The sequence below is a fragment of the Cavia porcellus genome, unplaced genomic scaffold (genome assembly GCF_034190915.1).
Source record: "Cavia porcellus strain 051 isolate PalLab524CR breed Dunkin Hartley unplaced genomic scaffold, mCavPor4.1 scaffold_15, whole genome shotgun sequence".
NCBI lineage: Eukaryota > Metazoa > Chordata > Mammalia > Rodentia > Caviidae > Cavia > Cavia porcellus.
The window spans coordinates 6,969,098-6,985,982 of record NW_026947498.1 but is presented as its reverse complement, the minus strand read 5'-3'; the positions used below and the strand labels follow the sequence as shown (position 1 = coordinate 6,985,982).

Sequence of the window (16,885 nt, the reverse complement as noted above, 5' to 3'; positions counted from 1 at the left end):
CCGCGCGTCCTTTGCTCCTGGAAGAGCGCTGAGCGCATGTTTGTGGGGAGCTGTGTGGGAAAGGGGGCACTGCGAACAAACGCACAGGGGGATAGTGGGGTGGTGGTGGCACACCCTGTAATCCTAGTACTCTGCGAGGCTGAGGCAGGAAGGATGAAAGTTCAAGTCCCACCTAAGCAGCTTAAGGAGATCCTGTCTCAGCATAGAAGCCAAATAGGGCTGGAGGTCGGTGCAAAGGCACTGGGTTCAAGCCCCAGCACTGCAACAACAAAAAAAGCAGTGGATTACAAGAATCGTAGGAGGGTCCTGGGTCTGTCCAGCTGCTTTGGGGACCCAGCTAGCACCCCAGATGAGCAGGCTTAATTTTCTGAGTCCTCACGGGTGAGGGGACGCCTTCTTCACACCTTGCAGGCTCAGGGGCCCCTTCCTGCTTTGCTTCGGCTGTGGTTCCACACGGAGCCACTAGGTGGCGCTGAATCCTGATATTGAGCAGACACCCTGCGGGTCTCAGCTGAGGGTGTGTGTGTGTGAGAGATACCGCTTTTGGAAATGTTGCTGTGGCCAGTGGTCGTTACAGGTCAAGCTGGTACCCGGTTCAGGGCACAGTGACCCTGGCTATAATGGTCACCACTGCTTGCTAATGGCTTGTTTTGCCTGCCCTGATGATGCTTGAAGTTGGTGGCCAGACCTTGTTTGTCACAGGGCAGGTGCCAGGAGCCAGGTTCCCTGACTTCCACTCTTCGGGATCACAGGGGGACCCCAACAGATCAAAGGCACAGCTGAGTGACGAGGCAGCTACCCTCTGGGGACCGAGGTGGCCCCCTGTCACTTGGAAAGGGCCCTTTTGATTGGCACATGGTTGCCATCATCCAGTGTAGTCATAGGCACAGTGGTGGTGGCCCCAGGGGCAGCGCGGAGGACCTCAGAGTTTGGGCCCCATGGACATGCTTGGCAGAGTGGAGAATACAGCACAGAAGTCGCTGGTAATTCAGGGCCCTTCGGTGATACCCTGGACCCGAGCTTTCGGTCCTCTGACCATGTTGGTAACACTCATGGCCCTGGCTAGGAAGCCTTCAACTCCATCCACGGTCTCCGAAATCCAGGTCTCTCACGGCATGGATTTACTTCCTCTTAGTGACATCTCCTGGTGCCACCTCGTTTTCCATGTGACAGCACCATCCGGGTGTCACCCTCTCAGTGGGGGACCAGCAGGGCCTCCTCCCCGACTCCTGGAACGCTCCCCTTCTCCCGCTCCTACTTCTCTAGAGCACACTTTACTCCTCACTCCTCCAAGATCTGAAACTTCCTCGCTAGTTACTAATGGAAAATTTCACCCTGACCTCATGCAACAGCTCCCAGTCAAAGCACAGGTGGGCACCGCACAGCCTCAGCACTGGGACTCAACACAGTCTCCTCAGTACCCCCCGGGGAAAAATGACCCGGCCCCTCAGGGTAGTGTTATCTTCCTCCATGCAGGCGCAGCTGCAGAGGAGGGACACTCCCCAGTCCGAAAGAATTGGAAACCCGGAGCCCGGTGGTCTTAAGCCTTTCGGATGAGGGAAACCAGCCTGGCATTGACAGCCTTCCACCCACCCCAGCTGGCTGGACTACTGCTGCTTGCTCTTCAGAACTCCCAAGCAGGAGGCCAGGAACAGCGGGGCTGGACCCCTGCGTGCTGATTTCTGTCTCCATTTTGCAGATGAGAAGATGCAGTTAAATTGGTTTGGAGGACCCACAGGTGGTGAGGACACTGCTGGCCACAGGGCCGGGCGGGGCTGCTGTGTGGCCCTTCTCTTTCTGTCCTTATCATTAGATCTGCCAGGAACTGTTTCTCCTTTTGGTGATGCTGGGGCTGGAACCTGTTGCTTCCCGCATGCTAAGCAAGTGACCCCTGAGCTACCCTTCAACACTTGCCATGTTCACGTAGGCCCTGCCACTCGTGAGACACAAAGGCTGCTTTCATTTCTTTTTTTTCTTTTTTTTTTTTTTTTTGAGACAGGGTCTCGCTATGCAGTTCAGGCTGGCCTTGAGCTCACTTTGTAGCCCAGGCTGGTCTCAAACTTGTAACGATCCTGCCTTAGCCTCCTTAAAGGCCATCTGTTATTATTAACTCTTTCCTTAGAGTAAATAAAATGAGACCCTCTTGTAGAAAAGAACCTAAGCTAAGTGCCCCACTGAGACAGAACAAAGCTGGCTATCGTGTGGACCGGCGGTGGCGAGCCCATGGCACGGGTGCCAGCTGTGACTGTTGAAAGCTCTCAAAGGTTCGCCATCACTGCCGTAGACAGAGCAGCTTCTTTAAAAGGGGTTTTTGGGTCCATATTTGCTATTCATAATGCTCGCCGTGCTGGCGGGGAGGGGCACGCCACCCTTGCACTTGCAGAAGCTCCTCCCCACCGCTAGGGGACGCTGGCTCCCCACACCAGCCCTGTCCTACAGGTGTAGAGGACCCGGCGAGGCTCCCTGCGCAGCCGCCTACCTCCAGCCCAGTATCTGGGGTCCGGCCAGCTCAGGGGTCACTGGTGGGAACCGCTGTCCTTTCTTTAGCTAGTTTACCTTTCCACGTGTCATCTTCTAAAATTATGCTAACGAGAGAAAAGAACCAACAAAGAACCAACAAACAAGATCCCCCCACAACCCCCAAAGAGCAGCAACAATAGCAATAAAAACCCCAAAGCGCGCTTGAGTTAGGAGGCCTGGGCGGAGGCCTGTTCTGCTGCGGGGACCTCAGAAGTCACGGTCATTTCTGAGCCTCGGCCTCTTGGTCCCATAAGGGGCAGTGAGGGCCTATGCATGACATAACGGGGACAGACAGAGGCGGTACGTGGACGGGGTCCCATCTCCTCCAACACTGCGACCCAGGCACTTTTAGGGAGTTTCCCTGCAGGTGGCGCAGAAATCAGTGTCCTTGTGACGACCCACTGGGCCCGTCTGCACCTTGGAGTAGGAGAGAGGAACTGTTGGTCCCTGTGCCAGCCTCGGCAGTGCGACAGCTTTCCTGTTCACGCGCGAGCCACGCGTGGTTCCGTGCGGTGGCATGCTGGGAGGTGATGTCCAGACGGGGAGAGAATATTCCAGACGGTGGCACAGAGGTACCGCTCCACAGCTGTTCTCACAGGCCGCTACTGAGTCCTCCAGATTCTTAATCTAAAGGATTCTTTCCTTTGCTCTGTCTTTTCTATTGGAGTTTTGTTCTGTTTTTTGGCTCTTTAGTTCAAGGTGGTCTTGAACTCACTATGAAGTCCAAGCTAGCCTCGAACTCATGGTGATCCCCCTGCCTCAGCCTCCCAAGTGCTAAGGTTACAGGCATGCGCCACCGTGCTAGACTTCTTCTTTTGGAGCTTGAGCGACGCCTGGCCCCGTTATCCACCTATACTGGATGAGCAACATGTCGTGGGCAGTGGTAATAATTCTTCCGTGACAGTGGTGAGCTCAGCCTGGCTGGTACCAGCTGTCGAGAGATGACTGTTAAACATTTAGGATGTTTGTCATCTGGTTGTTAAATGATCGACCGCTTTGAGAGCAGCCACGGAAGAGCTGTTTCCACCATGGACCTGACAGATGCTACAGATCAGAATTCGTGTTTCTTCCCAGGCAGCGGGCTTACCAGCACCCTGCTGCTTACGGTGAGGAAAACCCACCGTCATTTATTCCTGAGGAAAACCAAGAAGCAACAACGCCTCGCTCCTGTCTCTTGCAAAGGGTAAGATTCAGCCATGCTTTTGTGCTTTCTGGAATGTTGTTATGTCTCAAGAAAAGACTAGGAAAAAAAGCTGTCACGGTAAAAGATGGGCAACTGGAGATAATCATGAGGTTTCCGGGCACATGCCCCAGGGCAGGAAGGGCAGGAAGGGCACGCATCCCACCCTTCTTCTCCTGAAACCGGGTGGGAATTTGATGGAGAGTGCAGAAAACACTTAGTGGAGCCCTGGGTTCTGCCTGCCGGGGACCACAATCTGCCTTAAGGAAACCGAGAGTCGGGATGGGCGGCCAGCGAGGCTCACAGCCACTCTCCAACAGAGCCTGCCCTGGGGGAGGTCACAAAGCACCACGCTTTTGCTGCCTTGCTGGAGCTTCTGGGCCCACGCTGAGGGGCAGGGCTTCTTGGGCATCGGAGGACGCTGACGCATCAGCCCACAGTCTCTCCGCCCAGAGCCCCAGTGCTCACGATGGCCAGATGGACAGGAAGGCGAAACACGCAGTCTCCACTCACTGTCTCTTCAAAGCATGGTTTGTTCCAGTCAAGCTCAGCCCAGCCCCCTCGGATGGCAGCTGGCTGCTCACTGCAGTCACCTTGGCTGATGACGCTGTTTTGGAAACCGCAGGGTACTAACCTGATTTATCAAACCTACAGAAAATAGACTTGAACAGGGTTGGGATGTGTTGGTCTCCTTTCCTTTTGCAAAGGATCTATCTCCTATCCATAGGCTCTGCTTTATTTTGCTCTTTAGTTATTTTTACTTTACAGTTTCCTATAGAAGAGAAACCATGTGATATTTAAGCTCGGGCATCTGATTTATTTTACTTAACTTGATGGCAAGGGGCATCCCTTGAGACCTACAAATGACTCGGGTTTGTCCTTCTTTATGGCAGAGTCATACTCCAGGGAGTGTAAACACCATATTTCCTCTATGCATTCATCTGCTGCTGGATTTACAGTCTGCTTCCAAGATTTAGCTCTCTGAGTGTGACATCTTTAACACTTGGGGAAGACACCTAGGAGGGGAATAGCTGGCTCTGAAGGAAGTTCTGGTTTCAGGTTTTTGAGGATTCTCCATACGGATTTCCATCGTGGTTGCACAGTTCACCTCCCTACCAACAGTGTGCAGTTCCTTTGCCCGCAGCCTTGCCAGCACTTGTTATTATCTGGTTTCTGTGATGACCATTGTACTGGTGGTCAAGGGGCTCTCAGCGCTCACACCTTCCCATGTGTCTGCTCACTCCAGGCTCTGCGGGCTTTGGGTGTGGGGTGAACTTACACCACGAGGCCTCAGGGCAGCGCTCCTCAGGGGAACAGCTGCGGTCAGTTGTGGCCTGGCCTCTGTGCCCCACGCAGCCTAGAATCCTCTTCTTGGGTGATGCCTTTCTTTGCATCTCTGTGTACTGTGAAGGATATTTTCTGAGCGCCGATTTCTGACTGCACGAAGAACTGCAAGAAAGAAGCTGCGAGGTCAGCAGTGGCCTGGTTAGAAATCAAACCATGTGGGCAGCTCCTGACCCGCCGCAGCTGTGTTTTCGACACGGCGGACACCGGGGCTTCACGTGGACCCGCGGAACCCACATGCACAGCTGACTGTTCGCAGCGCGCTCCGGGTTGGTTTATTTCTTGTTCTTTTCCTTTCTTGGGGTGCCGGGGCTGGAAGCTGGGGCTTCACACATGTGGCCCAGTTGTTCTAACCAGTTCTGAGCTTAACCTGGAGATGCAGAGTCCTGGGCCCACGTCCAGAGGTGGAGGAACCTACATTTGTGAGCCAAGGGATTTTCTTTTTTGTTGTTTTCTTTTGAGGTGGGTGTCTTACTAGTTCAGGCTGGCCTTGAACTTGTAGAGATCCTTCTGCCTCAGCCTCCAGAGCGCTGGGATTAGAGGCATGTGCTGCCAGGCCTGGTTAATCCGCTTTTAAACATGGAGCCAAGTGGGTCTCGTGGAGATGACTTGTAGACGTCACCCTGGTGCTGTGCCTCATAGCATCAAAGCCGGTCGCAGGCTCAGGCTGTTTTGTCACACAGGAGCCATGTGATCTTGGATGAGCCATTCTCCTGCAGGAAGCCACTTTCCTAAATTGTAAAATGGTGACAACACGTACAGGTTGGGCTGCTTTCAGTTGCAGATAGCAAAACACCTATCTAAAGTTGGCTTAAAAAAGCACAGGGGTTTACCGTCCTTAGCAATGTGGGCATCCTGGATTTAGGCTAGGGAGGGGCACTGATCAGAACTTTGAGCCCCAGGTATGGAGGGAAGCCCACAGCATGCTGCCCCCCATCTCCCACGCTGGTGTGGCAACCAGGGCTGCGTCCCATCCCAAAGTCAACATGCTCAGGTCGCTGCCCCCCCCGCGGCCCTGCCCACACGAGGCCCCGCCCACACTAGGCCCCGCCCACAGACCTCACCCCACCACTTTCCCAAGGCCCTGCCCACACAAGGCTCCATCCACTGGCCTTGCCCCACTGGCTCCGCTTCCTTAGGCTCTGCCTCACTACTCTCCATCCCCATGGCCCACTCTCAACTGAGCCCCCAGAGCATCCTGGGACCAGGGGGGTGCCCGGGCTCTCTGCTCAGCCCAGGGCCACACTTCCCACTCCTGTGGGAGTTCCCTGTCCAGGCCTTGCCTTAGGACCCAGGGGGATACAGGCGTCAGGGCCTGAGTTATGTTCCAGTCCCCGTGCTGACGATCTCACCCCATCTCTTTGAATGTTATCGTGCTCATTAGGGGTCTCTGGGGAGATCCAATCAGCCACAGCAGTGTTGCAGCACCAGAAGGGGGCAGCCCTAGAGTCTGAGGCAGGAGGAGTGCAAGTTTGAGCCCATCCTGGGCAACTTAGCAACTTAACCACTGTTTGTTTCAAACTTTACAAAAGGGAGGGCATTGGGGATGTAACTCAGTGAGGACCCAAGGAAGAGACGTCAGTGCGTGACAAGGAGACAGGCTGCAGGAGAAACCTATCAGGACAAGGAGAGGCTACCTCCCTTCAGGGAGGAGTGCCTTTCCAGGAACAGGCAGGAAAGAGCCTATTTTCACCAGGGTGCTTTGGGCTCTGAGCCAGGGACACTTCCTGAAGACCCGGTTTAAATAGTAAAAATTACACTATAAATCCCAGAGGCAGTCCAGGGGTTCAGAGATGCCAAGTCTAGCCCCCCCCCCTTCTTCTTAGATAGCTCTCTAGGATGACTGCTTCTGGGGCTTGTCCTCTGGTTGAAAGATGGCTGCTGCTGCTCTGGCATCACCTCCCCACACACAGCCCCTTTGCAGGCAGACCTACTTCTCCTCACGTGACTGGGAGGACACTGAGAGCTTCTGATACATTTCTAGAGGCTCTGAATCCTCCTAGCTGGAGCCTGGTCACACCAGGCAGTGTCCAGTGTCTTGACCAGCATCCTTCTGGTCACCCCAGGAAGGAATTCTTCTGTCCAGGGGATACTCAATGACTTACTGGCTGATTCCCCGAGGGCAGAGGATCTCAGTGAGTCCTCCGAGATGCAGAGGTGCAAATGGAACCCACCTGATGTCACTGAGGGAAGAGACTGGCTGTCCAGGGTGACAGTTTTGTAGGTGACTCAGCGGGTGCAGGGCATGAGCACACAGGGCTGCACTCACTGGTGGGGGTGGGGAGATGCATCTTCACGCAGTATCTGTCCGGCTGGGGCCAGGACGAGGAGACTCCCAGGGCCTTCCAAGGTTGGGGACCTACTGTGCCCTCTGCCCTCCTAGGGGTGCTCCTGTGGTGTAGTGTGCACGCGCTAGCACAGGTGTGGCAGTGGTACTGCTTTCCTGGGGGCGTGGGTGGGGACTATCCATAAGCTATGTCTAGGGTGGCCGTGGGTTTCCCAGGAGGTGGCCCAGAGCAGGATGAGGAGGGGATGGGGTCCAGGGGGACACGCCCAACAGTGACGCCATCATCCCCACACACAGAACCAATTAGAAAGGCACTCATCTGGACCAATGGCAAATTTTCCATTTGCAAGGCTTTGGAATCTTGCGCTGTCCCTAGAACCAATCAGAAGATGTTCTTTTCAATCCTTCATTTGCATGTGGGCACAGCCAATCAAAAGTCACAGTTCTGATCCTTCATTTACATAAGGCAGGAAGCCAAGAGGTTTCTGATAGGCAGTTTACACTGATAGGACGACTGCCCAATGTCTTGTTTGCATGAGAGGGAGATAACCTGGGAATTATGGGTAAAAAACACCCCTTTCACTTCTCCCCAGGCTGCCGCGAGCCTTTCTACTGGCTGCTCCAGCGCTGCGGAGCGCATTCCTACCTTGAATAACGTGCACCCTAGCTGCCTTTTCTATGTGCCCTGTCCAGGTCTCTGTTCAGGACAGCAGAAGCCTGGAAGAGAAGCCCCAGGGACCCTGCATTTGGTGACACGGAGAGTGGGGGCTGAGCCAGGGCCCGAGGGACAGGGCCCACCTCCAGCCGAGAAGTCAGATTCCAGAGTGCCCGGGAGCCCGGGATTTATACCCTGCACCTGGGTTTTCCGGGCTGTGACGAGGTGTGTTTATCGAGCTAGTGGCTCCGGTCATGGTTAGCAGCTTGTGAACTTGATTACGACCTCGCAGCCTTTTTAGCATGTGGTCCGTGGGGCTGACCAGCCCGGGCAGCTGGGCCCTGACCGTGGCCCGGCGGTTTGTATTTACATCATCTCCAATCGCTCTCACCTGGCTTCTAAAACAACCGCAGCCTGGAGCAGGACTCTTCCGAGGACTGGACGGCATCCAGGGCTTGACACGGGTGGACCATGCAGTGTGGTCGAGGGTTTAGTTTCTTTCCTGAAAGAAAATCCATGGCAGCTGTGTACACGCGGGACAGGCGGGGTGGCGTGAGGGCTTTTTCCATGCACATGCCCATCTCTGCTTGTCCTGAGTAGCTCCAGTAGCTCTGTGTCCCCAGTGGGTTCACTCTCCTCGCTTCCCCCTCTTTTCCCTTCTGTCCCTTTTTCTTTCTCTCCTCCCCTCCTTCCTTTCCTTTCCTTTCTGGTGACACTGAGGATGACATCCAGGGACACTCTACAACTACACTACCTCCCCAGCCCCTTTCGTTGTTTTGATAAGCTAGGGTTAAACTGCCCGGCTGGCCTTGAACTTTCAGTCCATCAGCTTCGGCACCCCGAGCAGCCGGGAGTCCATCTAGATGAGTTCTTGGGCGCCTGTTGTCCTCACTGGACAGTGCCACCTCCTATCAGATGCTGGGTGTGTTGTGGGAAACCTCTGCAGAGATCTCCTAGCCTGGCCTGGTGCTCACAATGGGGCCTGGCCCCTGCAGGAAGGTAGAGATGGAGCTGGGGCTGGGGAGGGTCGGCGGCCGGTGCACACACATCAGTGCGCCTTGGGGTAGTTCTGGAGCAGAGCTCGGCAGATGTCATCTCTAAGGGCGGCATCATCTCTCTTAATAACTCTGTTCTGCCACCGTTGCTTGGAGGCAGCCCCGGAGGATCTGTGAGTGAGGAGGTGGAAGAGCACGGTGGTTGCTATGGCTGTGGTGGCACAGAGCTGTGATGGGAACAAGCTGCTCACATCATGGCCACAGGAGTGGAAACAGAGGAAGGGCTGGTCCCAAAAATCCCCTCAAGGACACACCTCCCCGACATCACTTCCTTCCATAGGCACGGATTCCTACAGGCTCCAGCCTTGCCCCAGGGCTGCAGTCTGGGCCCAGCCATCAATACAGGCACCTCTTGGGGACATCTGGGATCTGAACCACTACAGGAAGTGATCAGGTGGTGTCATTGGGTAGCTCCTTTAGAATCGGCTCACCAGTCAAAAGTACTCCAGGTTCTCCTTGCCTCAAACAAAGAATTACCAAGCCAAACCAGTAATGGTGCTGAAAAGTTTATTGGAGAAAAGGGGGTGGGGGACCCGGGATGGAAGAAACCAGCTCTGCAGAGCAAATTTGGGCCAAACATACAGAAAAGGGGTAAAAGCAAGCACGACAGCCACCCTGCGTCTGAGAAGCGTGGCACCAGCTACTGCGCAGCCGGATGTGGCTTCCATGGCTGTGCTGTCTTTGTGTGCCGTGCACATCTCGAGGGAGCTTGTGTGAAGTTCCATGCACGTGGCCCTGGGATCCTGTGATGCACAGGTCCTGTTCATCCTCCAGCCAACCCCACCTCCTGTAGGGGTGGGTGAGGCAGCGCGTGCGGTCTCCAAGGTATGGCTAGGGCCTTGCGAGGGGAGGAAGAGGCCAGGCGCTGCCTCTGCCAGGGAGCCCGCAGCGGGAAAGTGGTCTCGGGTGAGCAGGCCGGGATCCACCGGGCTTCCTCTAAAGAGTCGAGGAAGAAGTGACTGCTCTTTCCCCTAGGCTGGGGTGCTCTTCGGGTGCTCTGATGTGGACCCTGAGCTGTCTGGTGTGTGCCACCAGGTTTATTTAGAGACCCTGACACTTATCCTGCGGTATCACCTTTCTTTGTGGTTTTCCCAGCCATTTAAAACCACGATAAAGCTGGCATGGTGGTGCACACCTGTAACACCAGCACTCAGGAGGCTGGGGCAGGAGGGTCACTGCAAGTTTGAAACCAGCCTGGTCTCAAGTGAAACCCTGTCTCAAAGCAGAAAAATAGGTACAACTGCAGCAAGCCCTTTGTTTCGCTTCTTGGCCTCATGACAACAGGGAGGGGCTTGAATTCTTGTATCCCTGACCCACCGCAGGGTTTCCTGAGTTGATCAACACAACAGCTTTGCGTTGTGAGCTATTAAGAGCCGCTTGGAGAGCACAAGTCCTGGAGCTGCTGCAGGGCTTTAGCCTTGGAGAGTGGTGGAGGACGCTGGCAGGCCAAACGCTCTGACAAGTCCTGCAGTGGAGAAATGTGCTCAAAAGCATGTCATGATGATGTTTTGGTTTTAATTGTTTTGCCGGACTGGGGATTGAACCCAGGACTCTGGCCCTGAGCTATATCACCAGTCTTAAAAAGCAAAAACAAAACTTTATACATCGAGACAGGATCTTGATCAGTAGCTACATTGCCCAGGCTGGGCTCCAATGTATGATCCTCCTGCTTCAGCCTCCCAGAGTGCTGGGATCCTAGACGTGCACCACAGGGCATGGCTCTGCATAACCCCGGTATGTGTTTAACTTCAGTTAGAGGGATGTGGAGAGAGCAGACAGACAGACCGACAAGAGAAGCATTCCGACAGGGAACCCACAAAGTAGGTTTTTGATATTATACTCAGCCCAGTCTAGGAAATAAATGCACATTAAGGATTTTAGTAGGCAACTAAAGACCACAAAAAGAGAATGAAAAGGAAATTTCAGAAGTGAGAAATTTAATGAGAAGTTAAGACCTTGTCATGTTTAATACAGATGAAGCATAGCTTTGGAGAAGATTAATGAGCGAGAACAGCAAAAATGCCCAGAAGGAAACAAGGAAGAAAGCAGAAAACCTGAAGGGCAGGGACACAGGGTCCGAAGCCTAACAAGTGTGTGTCCAAGTCCAAGCCAGAAGGGAGAAACTGAGGCAGCGGCAGGACCGGGAGCAACGATGACCCACAGCCCCCCACACTGAGCACAGACCTCGTGGAAACCCTGCTGGAGGACTCTGAGGAAAACCACATCTGAGGGCTTCTGGGCAACACCAGTGAGCACCAGAGACAAAGGCAGACCTAAGGACAATGAGAGCCAGGCTCCACTAGGGACCGTCAGGAACCCGACGTGGCCCTGGCTTCCAACCTTGCCCCCGCCCCTGCTCATTGACCTGCTCCAACTTTTTTTATAAAAATTATTGTTGCAACACAGGTTCTCACTAAATTGTCCAGGCAGGGTTTTGGACTTGATATCCTCCTGCCTCAGCCTCCCGGAGTGCTGGGTGATGGACTGATCCTGCCTGGCTTGGTGCAGTTTCTGGCTCCAAGGTGGGACTGCTGTTCCTCTGTCTAGGAACCCCTTCCCGGGTGCTGCTCCTGCTTCCCACCCCACCATGCTCTCAGAGAGCTAACCTACTTACTTACTTTTTGTCTCTTTTTTGTGATTTTTATTTTAATTTTTGGTATTGGGGATCAAACTCACAACCTTGCACTTGCCAGGCAGGCACTTATGCCACTGAGCTAAATCCCCAGCCCCTGTAATTTTTATTTTAAAGAGAATAAAACCAAGCAAAATAAAACAGAATAAAGCCAATCAAAACAAAACAGTGTAAGTGATACAGGACTTCCAAACAAGATAATAGGGAATCAACAATGGCTACCATAATGCCTCTTCTTGTCTTCAAAATAATTGTCTGTAACTTCAGACATAGGAAAATCAAACAGAACAGAGCAGAATGGAACCAGTAAAACAGACAGTGAACACAATGGAGGACTTTAAAACCAGATAAGAGAAATCCAAAATGGCTACTGAAAGGATTTTGTGCCCTGGATGGGAAGCTGCATCGGTGGGAGCCTGGGAGGCGGAACCAAGGGGGCTCTATCTTGAGGTCACCTTTCCCGCCCCTAAGCAATTTACCTGTGGTGCGAAATAAACTCCAGTGGGCTACCTGTGCATCAATAATGCCCCTTAGGCTCCACCCCAAACCTAAGCTACATGTATGCCCCACACCCCGTGTCCGGCAGAGAAAATGTCAGACCCCGGAGGTCATGGAGCCTCTCTCCACATTCTTAAAATAAAGGCCACTTTTATTTCATACTTCTTATCTTTTTAGCCACACTGAAAATTCTATCAGCTACCTAACATATCTTATCCTTGAAATAGCTGCCCATGCCTTTGGATACAACAAAATCAAACAAGGTAAAACAGAGTAAAACCCAACCCTCCTCAAAAAATGAGAATAATACGGGATTTCAAAACAAGATAATAGGAGATTAACAGGGTCACCACCCTCAGCAGGAGAGCCCCATAGATGCTACGCTGTGTTCTGTTATCCTCTGAATAGGTGCTCGGCCCACGGGCCGTAGACCTGCAAGGTCAGTGAACCACTAAACACTTCTAGCATTAAATTGTATTTTACCTCAGTAGCCATCATCACAGCCTGTGTTTCTCTAGATCAGAGCTTATGGAGGGGCTGGGGGGAGCTGGCTCTTCTTGTCTCCCACCTGCACCCAGAACGAGCTGGCGTCTGGGTGCCCGCAGCGCCCACACATGGCACCGACTTGCAGAGAGCACTTGGCTTCTTGTTCTTCTTCCCCATGGTCCTTCAGAAAAGTTTTCTGATCACCCTAAAACCCCGCTGCTCATACCCACACATCAACCCTATTATCAGCACCCTGCAGTGATGGTCTGAGAGCATTTCTGTGTTCTTTGGCCCTGGTCACCAACACAGGAGGACCGGGTCTCGGAGGATCCTTCGTGGGCTGCTTCCCTATGAAAGCAGGACATTGGGAAGACACAACCCGAGGGCAGGAGGGGTCCACCCGGCCACAGCCTTGAGCCTGGTGAATTCCAGCCCACCTCGGCCTGTTCATCTGCTATACGAGAGCAGGTCAACCCAAGCAGGACCTTTCCCCTGAGGTGAGCGAGGTGAAATTTAGACACATTAAGGCCTTTAAAAATTTATGTTATTTGCTGAACGCTTGACAGCCTGGGTTACCATAGCGACACCTTTCAGGCCAAGCCCTAAAGACACTGAGAAGTAAATGAGCCCCTGGGAACCTGGACTGTCTGTGGCTGCTCCTTGATTCTTCTTTTTCAGCTTCCCCGGGTGACCGGGGAAAGTGACCACAGATGTTGGCAGGTGTCACTGGACGGGTTCAGAGGTTAGGCGGTGCCTGGTTCCAGCTCTGTGTGCTGTGAGATTGGCCTGCAGGCCTGCTTCCTGGGGCCAGGGGTGCACCAGGCTACTCTGGGGCTGGGCCAGCTGCCCCCGAGGTCGGGATGGGCCTGCCAGTGCTGTGCTGGTCTCAGGCTGGGGACTCAGGAACCCAGAGAAGGAGGCTTGGTGCATTTCAGAGACCAAGATTTGAGGCATGCATGACACAGTTCAGGACCTGGGATTTGCCTAGGAAATTGTGGCTTACCGGTTATCTGCATGAGGTGCCACTGTGGGACCCTGCCTGGCCTGGCCTTTAACTGAGACATTTATGGGACCTTCCACCAGCCTCTCGGCCTCCTTTGATCTCAGTGGCAGGTTGCAGAGGGAGATGGGTCATTTTCACCTTGCAAATCAGCATGTGGGGGCTGGGGTGGCAGCCTAATGTCAGCGACACCTCAGTGGCCGAGCCTGGCTTAGGGTTAGGTGGCTGGGGATGATCTCCAGACTGTGTGTAATTAGATTTGCACCCTACTTAGGTGCCCAGAGCCTGGGCATGAACTCGTAATTAGCAGGGAGCTTGCTGGGTGTCTCTGATGGCCCTGCGACCCTGAACCCAGAAAGGTGATAAGCTGGCTGGCTGACTGGGCTGACACTTCTGCTTTGAGGAAAAGCAGACACAGGAAGAGTGGGGTCTCCAGCAAAGCGCTGCAGTGAAGCCCTCCTGGGGAGAAGGCAGGCTTCATTTTGGCTCTGCTTTGGTTTTTAAGCTTTCAAAATCCATAGTCGCACTGTGTGCATTTGTTCTGTGTGACACAGTGTCCGAAATTTATATATTGTGAGCTGGGAGCTCTGACTCCTTAACAAAGGTGTGGTCTGTCTCTTGAGCTGGGAGTGGTGGTGGTGCAGTTTGTAAACCTGGCAGTTAGGAGGCTGAGGCAGGAGGATTGCTGTAATTTTGAGGTCAGCGTGGCCCACAAAGTGAGTTCAAGGCCAGCTTGAACTACATAGTGAGACCCTATCTCAAACAAACAAAAATTTACTCTCTTTACACTGTGCAAGAAGGCAACATACCGGGCTGGGGATAGAGCACAAGCACCTGTCTGGCAAGTGTGAGTGAAAGAGTTTTGGCCCAGACAGGACACTGTAGCTGGTAAAGCCTCAGGTGGAACCAAGGAGCTCTATCTTCCCACCCCTAGGAATTTACCTATGGCGCCAAAAGAATACCAGTGGGCTACCTGTGCATCCCTAATGCCCCTCAGGCACCACCCCCAACCTAAGCTACATGTATGCCCCTACTCCACATGTTCCACGGAGAGATTGCCGACCTGGGGGGAGATGCTGTGCCCCAGGGGATCGGGGGTGTCTCTCCCTGCATTCTCAAAATAAAGGTCATTTATATTTCATACTTCTTATCTTTTTAGCCCCCACTGGTCCCCTACAATTCTATCATATGGTTCCCTGACTGGGAACAGCAGATGAGAGACTCCTGGGCCCTCCCAGTTAGAGTCCCCTGCCGTTCAGGACCAGGACCGGACTACATCCTGCATTAATTCCTCACTTCTACACTCAGGAGCTGTAAACTTGTCACTGCTGGTTCGCAAACAACACCGACACAATTTACCACAGGTGAGCAACCCCCGGAGATTGCCACTGGGCCAGGCCCCGGGCGGGTTTTCTTCTCCTTTCTATGGGTTCGTGTGTTGCTCTCATGTCCTTAGATAGCCCAAGGCAGTTTTTCTAGGCCAACCTGTGTCCACACTGGAAGACTCTCATATCCTTCAGAGCTTCTCACGGGCAGAGCCGTTACTAACTCCACAGAAAAAATCCACTTGTATATATATTGGTGACGGCCAATTATTATGAGCTTTAGAACCAAAATACTGACTGGTCTAAAACAAGTAAAAAGTGAAGACTTAAACTTAGTAGACCATGGTCCATTGCCTCATCTGGCTATAACTCTATGGGCCAGACCTCACACCAGATTTTATCTTGGGGACCACTTTCTATCCCCCCCCCAAAAAACCATACCTCTCTATGGCTTATCACACTGACCACAAGTTTATAAAACTCTCTGTCTTTAAGCCTTTGTTTTGAGAATGTGTGTCCTTTGTTCCCTCGCCGCTTTCCCTCTCCCCGCCATGCGCGCCGACCCATTCCCCCCGAGATGGGAGGTGCACCCAAACAGTGTTGAGAGATCGCGCAGGCTGCTTTAAGCTTTCACGCCGCGCCCCAATTCCGTGCGGTATCTCGGCTCTCATGCCCAGTCCTTGGTCACTTGGCCCTGTGGCTTTAGACCTATGGTAGCAATCAGGGTTCTGTGCAGAAAGCCCTTGCCTATGCCTGGGGCCAGAGTTTTACCGAGTTTGTCTTCCAGCAGGTTAAGCATTCCATTTAATATTTAGTCCTTTAGAACCAGAACCCGGCAAAGGAGACATGGTCACTGCACAGAGGCCGTGAAGCACAGAGGGACAGGCTCTGGGCTTCCAATTCCATCCACGGCCACACCTGCAATGACCTAAATCCCTCCCCAGCCCCGCCTCTCAAGCTCCCTCACCACAAGCAGCAGGTGGCAGGGACCACGCCTTCCACACATGGGCCTTGGGGGAGGCTGGTCCAGGCCACAACACCTGAGCTACCTTTCCCCGGCGGTGGAGCAGCAAGAAACCCTCCCGGGTGCCAGCTGTGCCCTGGGCTTCAGCTGCTCATGCACCAGAAGAGCTTTCGTGGTTTCTGAGTTACCCATTCCTGGCCTTGTAAGGCCTTGTCCTTGGCTGAGCTGTAACTCCTGTATTTTATTTTGTGTATTTAGAACCTTCTTTTGAGGAGGGGCTCATAGGTCACCCCTTGGCCACAGAAAATGAGCAGCCTGGGAGTAGAAAGCTTTCTTTTTCCTTTGGTTTCACATTCTCCCAGCAGGAACCATGGAGGTGCTGCAGGGGGAGTTGGTCTGGCTGCTTTGGGGGAAATTGGTCCAAGCTAGGTTCGGGCTGCCTTCCAGGCCAGAATGGGATTCTGGGAGCTGTGAAGGGTCGGGACTCTGGCAGCTTGGGTTCTGGGTCCCTTCCACCCTGGGATGGGGTGGAAGGGATGCTGTGGTCTAGGCTGTTCTTGGAGCTCTTGGTCAAGGGGGTTCAAATACAGCCCCCTGATGGGATGATCTCCTGACTGATGTGTTTCAAGATCAGCCACCACCAGGGTGTGGTGGTGCACACCTGTAATCCCAGCACTTGGGAGGCAGAGGCAGGAAGATTGCCATGGGTTAGAGGCCAGCCTGGGCAATAGGTGAGACCCTGTCTCAAATTAAAAAAATATCTCTAGAGGGGTACCTAGGGAGCCCTGGGAGTAGAGTTCAACAAGAGGAACTTTTTTCTTTAACTTAAGGAAAGTCACTTTATTATGAAAGAGTATTTGCTTGTGTGTTGTAGGAAATACTGATTCACTAAAAGGAAAATGTCAACTTCACCCCTGCTACTCAAATGCTGTGCTGCAG

The 16,885-nt window shown here is 53.3% G+C and overlaps 1 long non-coding RNA gene across 2 annotated transcripts in view; it reads left to right on the top strand.

Moving 5' to 3' along the window:
* The first annotated feature begins 573 nt into the window (after positions 1–573).
* LOC134470430 (uncharacterized) overlaps positions 574–16,885 on the top strand; it is a 36,529-nt gene continuing 20,217 nt past the window's right edge. The window contains exon 1 of one of the 2 annotated variants that reach the window (XR_010039309.1): positions 574–3,703. This is a non-coding gene — a long non-coding RNA (uncharacterized LOC134470430). The other variant, XR_010039310.1, reaches the window with a different exon arrangement.